We start from the raw sequence: 10509 nt of genomic DNA on the forward strand, positions 1-10509 counted from the left end.
CTCCTCCCTCTCGTGCTCCTGACCTCCTCCCATCCTCTCCACCCTTCCCCCCACCCCATCCTGCCTCTGCCCTCCCCACCTCCTCAGGTGGCAGCACCGGGGCCCTGGCTGCAGCATAACCCCCCAGGAACGGCGGTGCACGCTGCGATGCCTCACACTCTCTCTGCCTCCATTTCGACAACAGCCCGCTCAAATTTAGCATTCATACACAATCAGATGTGTGTGTGCTTTGCATGATTCTGATGTGTGCCATTATTACGATCAATCAGTCATAATTGTGACTTTTTGTGAGAGCTGTGTAATTGAATTTGGGCTCGTCCCTTGTGTGACAATAAAAGCTTCTGGTATTCTTATTTAGCTCTTCTAAGTTACAGAACTGCCCTGCTTGAATGTGGTTTATCACCCACACAACCCTTCCCTGTTACATGGACATGAAACAAAGTTTGGAGACACAGACACAACTGGAGAACATGAAATGGAAACAGAAACGATATGACAAGTCAACCAAACCTTTCAGACCACTTGTTAAAGATGGCGTGGTTAGAATCCAAGACCAGAAGGTAGGACCGAGATCATATGAGGTTAGGACTGAGGGAGGACACATCCTCCAAAGAAACTGTCGCAGCCTTCTAAAAATGAAAGAGACAAAAAAGAGACTGACAGTGATCCAGATGGAATAGATTCCTTGTCATGCGCAGACAGTTTCAAAGCCAAATGCAGATGGACATTTACAAATGGACATAAGTGATGTTGCCACTGAGTCACTTGTATTGAGAAGATCTGGACGCCAGGTTAAAGACCAAACGGTAAAATAGAAATTGGCCGATAATTGTTAAAAAGACTGGGTTCGCCTTCCTTAACCCATGACAAAATTGGTGACCCCGATGTGATCGAGTTTGTGTCCTGAACTGAGAGGGAGGCTATAATTATAGACGTCTCCAATTTCCAACAAACAAAAGTTCACAAAGGAGAAAAAGTTGGAGTGACTGGTCTGATCAGCCAGTCACTCCAACTTCCAGTAAACTATTCAGTTGAAAAATAATAAACTCCAGAAATGTCTTGAACACATAGAGGGAAAAATCCCTCAGAATTAGGACACAAAATAAAAATAATATAAATGCTTGTATAGAATCCCTCCCTGACTGAGGACAACTAACCAGACCTGACTCAGACTGACCATGTTTGGTTTGTTAAATGTTTTATGGTGGTTGAGGTTGTGTCTGTGTGTGTTAATGAGTGCCAAAATCTGTGGTGTGACTGAGCTAAATTTCGGAATGTGGCTTAGAAGGAGCAGAGAGAGAGAAATGCTGTGTGAGAGTTATTAAATTGCACTCCATATGAAGCTTGATGGGTTCTGTTGATTCTCCAACAGTAATACCTGTGTCTAACACTGTTGTCGCTGGTTGAAGTGGATAATAGGCCAGGTTTTAGCACAGATAGAAAAGTTGTTGTTGTGTTGTCATAATTAAGAAGTGTTAAAGGAGAAGTGCGTATGACTGAAGGGGAGACACCTCCAGGCTCCTCCAAGTGTGATTGGTGCGAATGGTCAGTGGGAGTGATAAAGGCGTGCATGGGTGTTGTAGTTCAGTTGACTCATTGGTTGGCAATGGGCCCAGAAAATACACAGACACAGAGTTAAAAATAGTCCCCCCTCCCTTGTGCTCACCTCAACTCCTGCACAGAGAAAGTTACATTTTCTTTTTTTTTCATTGTTGCTAATCCAAGTGCACATGGAAGAGGATAGTTTAACGGTGAAATTTGTAAAATGAGTATCGTACCTATCACCTTAATCGGGGCCAAGTACCCAGAGCTTTTAAGACAAATTTTATAAATTTCTGAAAAGTGGGAGAAGCGAACTAAACAAATGACCCCAGCATGGCCCAAGAATGGCACGTTTGATGTGGCGGTGTGTGAGGATAAGGAAAGGCGAATCAAAGACCATAAAGTAAAAGACAAAATTAGTTAAAGGCAAGACAAAAGAGATCTTGAGATAAAAATTTTGAACATGTTCAAAGAAGTAGGAGAAAATTATTGAAAGATTCTGAGGAGAGGTCTTGCAGAACTGAAAGAAAAGCAACACAGACTTTACAAAAATCAGCACACATCAGCAGAAGTAGCAAACCCCGAGCTGCGACCAGCTGGGTTGTATCCATCCCTGGCAGGAGTGGTCAACTTCTCAAGAGATTTTGAGTTGATACTGCAGACCGCCTCGGGACAAGATAGCCCAAATAATAATTCAAGAAACCAAAGAGACTCACAAATGGGGGATGAGTATGCCAATACGACCCCAGATCGTGATGTAGAAAATCAAGACAACTCTCAGACGAGTAAAAGTCAGTCTGCAGGGTAGAGGAAAACAGCGAGTCAAGCTCGTGGTCAAACGCCAATCAGAGATATGCCTTCAAGATACTGCAGCACTGAAACAAAACAACCAAGGGTGCTCGACTGTTATGCCAAAAATAATGAGTGTGCAGGGGGTCCTCATACTGGTTGGAGTGAGACTTGAAGAAGAAATAGAGAGCTTAGAAGGTAAGAAAAGTAACCTAAAGGATGCAATGGTTGCCAGCATTGTAAGCAAGAATGTCAGAAAACCAACATGACATGGGGGTCAAGTGTATGATTTCAGGCTAAGACCAAACCTAAGGAAACCGGATCGATACACTAATGGTCGATACCCAATATTGATTGAGGGAGCTGAAGGACATTACGTGCTGTGGCGAATGCTTGACCTCACTGGGCTGGTTAGCCCGCTGCCTGATATGCACGAGGAAGAAACTGTGGGCAAACTGCTGGCCCTGGGGGACATTAAGGACATATGGGCACAGTGTTGTAGGGTCCCCACTATGGAAAACATACTGAGAATCAGTAACAATGAGTGGATATTGAGCCCTAGAGCAGACGGAACTGAGTTCAATGCATACCGAACCATAATCTGGGGGGCGCTGCGTGAGAAATATTCAACAAAAGTGGATCCCAAAGGGCCAAAAGGGGAACTGCTATTGGAGTCCGAGAAGGCTGCAGCTTACATAACATGTCAAATGAGAAGGTGGAAGCAAGAGACAGAAGAGGACATAGACAGAAACCTAGTGTTGTCCACAATGTTTCAGAACGCCGTTGTGGAGGTGCTGATAGCTCCAGTCCAAAGTCGGTTGGATGACGTGGGACTAACATCCATGCCGCATGAATAGTTTTGTGATCATGTGATACACACTGTTGACAGATACAGGAGGGATGAGAGACGACTGCATGAACAAGACAAGAGCATGCAGACAGGTTTCAGTTGGTTGTTAATAATGACCATTCAGAGTACAGTAGAGTCACATATGGTGGACCACAGGGTTCAGTTTTAGGACCGATTCTCTTCACTCTTTACATGCTCCCATTAGGTGACATAATCCAGAAGCACTCAATCAACTTCCACTGTTATGAGGACGACACACAACTCTACTTGTCGATGGAGCCAGACGACACAAGCCAGTTTACTAATCTGCTAGACTGCCTGAAAGACATGAAATCCTGGATGTCCTCTAACTTCTTAATGCTCAATTCAGATCAAACTGAGGTAATCATTTTTGGACCTAAACACCACAGGGACACACTCTTGAATCGGATCACTACTCTAGATGGCATCACCCTAACTCCGAGTACAACTGCAAGGAACCTTGGGGTCATTTTTGACCAGGACCTTTCCTTCAGCTCCCACATAAAGCATGTGACCAGGACCGCCTTCTTCCATCTGCAGTATCACTAAGATTAGGAATATCCTTTCCCAGAGTGATGCTGAGAAACTGGTGCATGCATTCATCACTTCTAGGCTGGACCACTGCAACTGTCTCCTCTCAGGATGTCCCAAAAACTCTCTAAAGAGTCTCCAGCTGGTCCAGAACGCTGCAGCCAGGGTTCTGACAGGAGTTAAGAAGAGAGAACACATCTCTCCACTTTAGCTTCTCTCCTTCCTGTAGGATCTAGAATCCACTTCAAAATCCTTCTGCTGACCCATCAGGCTCTCAATGATGAAGCTCTATCCTCTCTGAAAGAACTCATTAGTCCCTCCTGTCCTACCAGAGCACTCCGCTCCCAGAATGCAGGTCTGTTAGTGACTCCCAGTATCTCTAAAACAGACTTGGAGGTAGAGCCTTCAGGTACCGGTTCCTCTACTGTGGAACCAGCATCTCTCCATGGGTCAGAGAGGCAGACACTCTGACTACTTTTAAGTCCAGGCTTAAGACCTTCCTTTATGACAGAGCCTTCAGTCAGGACTGGTTCAGGTAGCTCTGAACCATTGATAGCTATGCTGCTACAGGCTTAGACTTCTGGGGGACACATCAGGTTACATGGAGCCCTCCCCTCCTCTCCTCTCCTATCCTCTCCCCTCCTCTCCTCTCCTCTCCTCACCTCTCCTCTCTTCTCTCCTCTCCTCTCCTCTCCTCTCCTCTCCTCCTTGGTGTCTCTCAGTCTCTCTGTGTTTCCACAGATCCACCAGAGCTCCATCTCTCTGCACCAACCACCACCTGCATGGCCCCCCTACCCCCCTTTTTCCCTGCTGTTACACCAGCCTGCGCTCCCCTCCCATGAACCAGTCCACCATCCAGTCCTCCATCAAGCTGGCTTGCTCTCCCTGCCTCCCCTCCCATGAACCAGTCTACCATCCAGTCCCCCATCAAGCTGGCTTGCTCTCCTTGCCTCCCCTTCCATGAACCAGTCTACCATCCAGTCCCCCATCAAGCTGGCTTGCTCTCCCTGCCTCCCCTTCCATGAACCAGTCTACCATCCAGTCCCCCATCAAGCTGGCTTGCTCTCCCTGCCTCCCCTACCAGAAGCTTCCTTCTTCAACTGTTACTAACATTTCCATGTTTCCTACATTCTCTGTTATAAACTGTTTTCTTGTCTGTACCAACATCTCCTGCACGTCTGTCCCTCCTGGTGAGGGATCCTCCTCCCCTCCTCACCCTGAGGTTTCTCCCATTTTTCCCTGTTAAAGGTTTTCTATGGAGTTTCTCCTCAGTCGATGTGAGGCTCTGAGGGCAGAGGATGTTGTTATGATGCCATGAAGCCTGGAGACAAACTGGTGGGGAAAACAGGCTGCAAATAAAACTGCCTTGCCTTGCAGAGGAAGATTGCACAAATGCAGCTGTCTGAGTTGCAGGGGAGAAACATGTTAAGGGTCATACCAAAGGGATGAACAGAAGAGCTGGACATGGTGGTGGTTGCCAAAGGGTGCGCTGGAATTGTGGGGAACCTGGACATTTTGCTGATCAGTGCCGACACCCTCGAATTGGTGGGGAGTGGCTGCGGCTGGTCCCAGGGGGGTCGAGATGGTGGCCTGGTAAACCCGTGGGTAGGGCCCAATTATGGCTACTAGGGCTGCCCAAAGAATCGTAGCCCAGAAGCATGACTTAAGAATGGTGAATGATCTAGTAAAAGACTTACCTGTAGAAGTGCCAGACCCTCTTACACTGCTCACAAATGTGCCACCAGAGGCAAAGTTTTTCTCAGTAACCGATCTGTGCTCTGCGTTTTTCAGATTACCAGTGCCTGAAGATTCCTGTAACGCTGCTAACCATTTTGATCCCTGAGGTACACAGTGTGCCAGGGGGGAGGTGTTTAGATAAGCATTTGTGGAAAAGTCACCAGAGGTATTTGGCAACAGTTAAAGATCAAACAGAGATTAGGAGCAGTCGATCATCAACAAAGTCAAGGAATGGTTGGAAGAATCAATGGAATCCTAAAAGCAAAGCCGAAGAAGATGTGTGCTTCTACTAACTTGAACTGGGTTGACGCTTTGCCAACAGCACTAATGAGCTATCACATGCAAACGCAAAGAGGTACGCATCTGACAACTAACATGAAATGCTTACTGGTCGACCTGTGCCTGCACCACAACTGAGAGGTCCTTGTAAGGGACCGTCACTCGAGCAGTGCAAGATGAGTGGAAAGCATATACGAAACAACTAAGTACTTTCTGTAGAACTATATATTTGCTGGAAAAAGCCTGAGAGGCCAACCAGGACCAAGATTTGGTCCGGCCGGTGGTGCCAGGAGATAAGATGTATGTGAATGTCTCCCGACAGAAGTAGCATGAGCCAGGTGTGAAGGACCTTACACGGTTGTAAGAGCAATACCAATGACTGTCCAGGTGGAAGGAAGCACAAAGTGGTTCAACCTGAATCACTGCACCGATGTTCTGGAGGACAAGAAGGACAGTATGGAACTGATATAGAACTATGAGAAAAATGACTGTGAGGTGCAAACTACTGACAGCCTTTCTCCTGATGATGTCACATGACAATCTAGGCCAGGTGAAGCCAGTTTCAACCAGCCCCTGCCGGGCCCAAAAAGATCCAAGCGACTGTAGGATGCCAGGAGGAGAGCAGAAGGCTGTGGGCGGAGCCACTCTCAATGACTCAGATGAGTACGATGCAAAACCAGACACACCCATCCAGGCAGAGCTGGGGCCCACACCAGGTTTCCCACCACAGGTTCACAGAACACCAACACTGAGTATTAAAGAGCAGACCAACATACGAGTTAGACAAGATACACACACTACAGGGGTATGGAGACAACTGGAACCCCAATTTATCACGCAGACTGAAAGGTTTGAGAATCCAGGGTTGCTGGACCAAGACTGTGAGACTGTAAATATGACTCGTCCATGTCTACACCTGTTAGGTGAGCAAACAAACGCTGTAGCTGATAGTTTTTGGACATGTGGGGATGATGGGTTGCATAACGTTCTCCCACCACCAAGGTGGACAGTAGGAATGTGCTTTAGTTCGACTGAAGGTGCCAATGTAGGGAGTGACAGAAAAAATGTGGCAGAAAATGGAGTCAGATCACCCTCAAAGATCAAAGCGACAGTTCACTCCAGACGAGGGTATCAAGTTGAATGTGATAGGGCTACCAACAGGAATTCCCAATGAATTTAAGGCTCAAAGTGAGGAGGATTAGAGTCCATGTTGCTGTTGTTACTATCAGGATCCCTTCGTCATGTTCCATGTCTTGTCTTCCTGTTTTATTTTGTAGCACTTGTCCTTCCTTCCTGTGCTCCTTTTGTGATTACCTCATGATTACCTCATTTCTCCAGTCTATTTAACCTCTGTGTTTCCCTTTGCCTGTTTTGGACCATTGTTTGTCATTCTTGTCATCGTCGATGTGTGCCTCTAGTCTCAAGTCTCCCATCTCAAGTCTCCCGTCTCCGTGTCAGTCTCCTGTTTCCCCCTCATGTTCCTCACTCTCCTGTGTAGGTTTTGGGTTTTCTTGATACTTTGGTTCACGACCAGACCCATCTGCATTTGGGTCTCATTCCTCGCCCTCGTCATGTGACAATTACATTTACTAACATACAAGTGTTAGAATGGATAACAGCAGAGTGAGGAGGAGTTTGTCAAATGTTCTGGAAATGTTGTTGTACTAACATTCCAAATAACACAAGTCCTGATGCATCATTCACAATGGCCATGACAAAACTGCACAAGTCAACGTAGAAGTGGGGGAGAATGCTGGTGAGGGGTTAGCCTGTCTCTGTCGCGTACGGGGTGTTGGTGGGATGATGATTGAGACCCAAGTGCAGACAGTAGGGATGGTGCAAAAAGAGGTTTATTAGGAGCTGGAGGCTTGAGGCGGGGCATGAGGCCGGAGGCTTGAGGCGGGGCGTGAGGCCGGAGGCTTGAGGCGGGGCGTGAGGCCGGAGGCTTGACGTGAGACAGGAGGCTTGACGAGACGAGACAAGACGAGACAAAACTAAACTGTGACTGTGACGACGGCAACAGCAAATGATGACAAATGATGACAATGACCCAACCAGGAACTAAGGAGACACACAGGTTAAATACAAGAAGGGAAACAAGACACAGGTGGTGCAATCACCCAAGTGAGACACATGAGGTAATCACAGGAGGGAGGTCAGGAAGACAGGACATGACTACAAAATAAGACAGGAAACACGAGACAGGGATCGTGACAGAACCCCCCCCCCCCCCAAAGGCTGGCTCCCAGACAGCCCAAAAAACAAACAACCCCAGGGTGGGTGGAGGGTGGCCAGGAGGCGGGAAGGGACAAGAACACAACAAAGAAGCAAAAAAAGAACAAAACCACTCAGTCACCACACCCGTGGAGAGAACAACCATACAGTGTCAGAGAGGGGGTCATATTCACGTAATTTCTGTCATCTGTGTGAGCGTTGTGAGAATGTGTTGTGTCGATGGTTCCTGGTTCAAGGTGTGACTTGAAAAGTTGATCATAGGTGGGGGAGGGGCTATGGGAGAATTTTCCTTTTAAGGGTTTTTGGCTCCCATACACCTCTGAATGGTGACCTGTCTCGTGTACTCCAATTGCCTTATGATGAGTGTTATCATTGTAATAATAAGTCTGTACTCATGTGGTCATACTGATGTCACAGCATTGCACTGCTTAAGTTGCTAAGTGTTACATTGTCCATCACGCATGTGCAGCACATACAGTTTAAATCCCTGTAGTGATTTCAGGGGGGACATGTAGGAGAATGAGAGCTGGGACACAATGACCAGAAGTGGGTGTCTGGTCGTTCTGACCAGTACTGGTAATAAACTGAAATTAAACATGTCAACCCATCCCACCACAAAAGGAGACATCTGGGAACATTGGGAATGGAGCTGAGTTCACCACACACACCTGCAGTGGGAACATCACTCCAATTTGGTCGTAGTCCAAACAGAACTGAAAGTGAGAAATGTATCATTCCTCTTTGGTATTTAAGCTTCGCCAAGGACTCTGGTAAACTGGATCAAGCCATCATGAACACACACACACACACACACAGAGACACACACACACACACACACACAGCCTGACTACAGTATAAAAAGGTATGTCATGATTCTGTAACTTTGGAAGATGTCTCTGACTGCATTGCTCGTAGGGCCGTCACTGTGAATAAAGAGATCCCCCATCTGGCACCTGAGACTCAGTTCTCTGATTCCTCTCATCCACCTTTTCCACCATGACAATGGAAATGGGGCACACTGGAGCCCTAGTTCTCCTCATGTCCACCACCAGCGCCTTGGTCTTTGCCACGTTGAAGTGCAGATGGTTCTGCTCGCACCAAGTGACAAAGTTGTCCACCATGCGCTCGACATACCCTAATACAACTCAAAATTGTACTGAGGGTACACTTGACCAAGGCAAGACTGGCAACACACTTTCCTAATGTGGACTCTTCTTGCTCCCGTTGTTAGGGTCAACCAGCAGATTATATACATGTTTTGGTCCTGCCAAAAGTTAAACACTTTCTGGGCCAACATCTTTAATGCTTACAGTAAAATGTTTCAAAAAGATGTCATCCACAACCCCATATGTACTTTATTTGGATGCACTCCTGAAATCCATGGCGTTAAAGGTAAGGCTGGGGCAGTCATAGCATTTACTTTCCTGATTGCAAGACAGCTCATTCTCCTTTCTTGGAAGAAAGACACTCCTCCCACCTTTCCACAATGCACTTTCTTACACTATACCCATAAAGGCTCCTTGCAAAAGTTTGAGAGGACTTGGACCCCCTTTCTAAAGTATTATAAGAGCTTACAGATTCCGCTAAATGAGGACTAGGATACCAGTACTGAAGTGAGATCTTTGCCCCCCCCCCTTCTCGTTTTGGTTGTATGTGTGTGTGTGGGGGGGGGGGGGGGGTTTGTGTTTTTTATACTTTCTTTCCCTCTCTGTTCAATTATTTTTAGGGCCTGAGTCTTAAGGTACTTCAGGCGAAGACCCTATTATGCCTGCTCGGCAGAGCAACACATTAGCAGCACTTAAAACACTAAAAACAGACGGTCCTCATGCCTCTCCAGACCTCTCATGTTGCTCTGCTGGAGTTTCCACTCCAGCTTCTTCCTCTACCTCTCTTTGGCCTCCTCTGTTTTCTTGTATCATTTGCACCTCCTCTCTGTTGGACGGTTTCTGGTGGGATGATGGTGTCAACGCAGAGGTTGATGTAGTGAGTGATCCGCTCTGTGAGCCCATCAGTGTCCTCACCATGCGCCTCACAGAGTGTCTGCCAGTCCGACACCACAAAGGAGCCCTGCAGTGCCTCGTTAGCCTCAGTGGACCATCTCCTTAGGGTCCTCATGGTCCACCAAGGGCACATAACAGGGGCTGGGGCGAACAAGTTGTGATCCGACCTTCCAAGTGGGGGGAGGGGAGAGGAGGTGTATGCATCCTTGATGTTTGCGTACAGCAGGTCAATGGTCCTCTCCTCTCTGGTGGGGCAGCTCACAAACTGTAAAAGTGGGGAGTGCTGTATCCATGGTGATGTGGTTGAAGTCACCTGAGATGACAATGAATGCACTCGGGTGTTGAGTCTGAATCTGGGCGATTGCAGAGTGAATGATGTCGGTCGCCAACGTCGGGTTGGCCGAGGGGGGAACATAAACTGCCACGATTATGACGTGTGAGAACTCCCTGGGCAGATGATACGAATGGAGCCCAGCAGCACATGGTTCAACATTCGGGCCACAAATACGCTCCTTGATAGTGACG

Source organism: Aulostomus chinensis, chromosome 12 (genome assembly GCF_037954235.1).
Source record: "Aulostomus chinensis isolate RoL2024-O1b breed Wild chromosome 12, RoL_Achi_v1.0, whole genome shotgun sequence".
Taxonomy (NCBI): domain Eukaryota; kingdom Metazoa; phylum Chordata; class Actinopteri; order Syngnathiformes; family Aulostomidae; genus Aulostomus; species Aulostomus chinensis.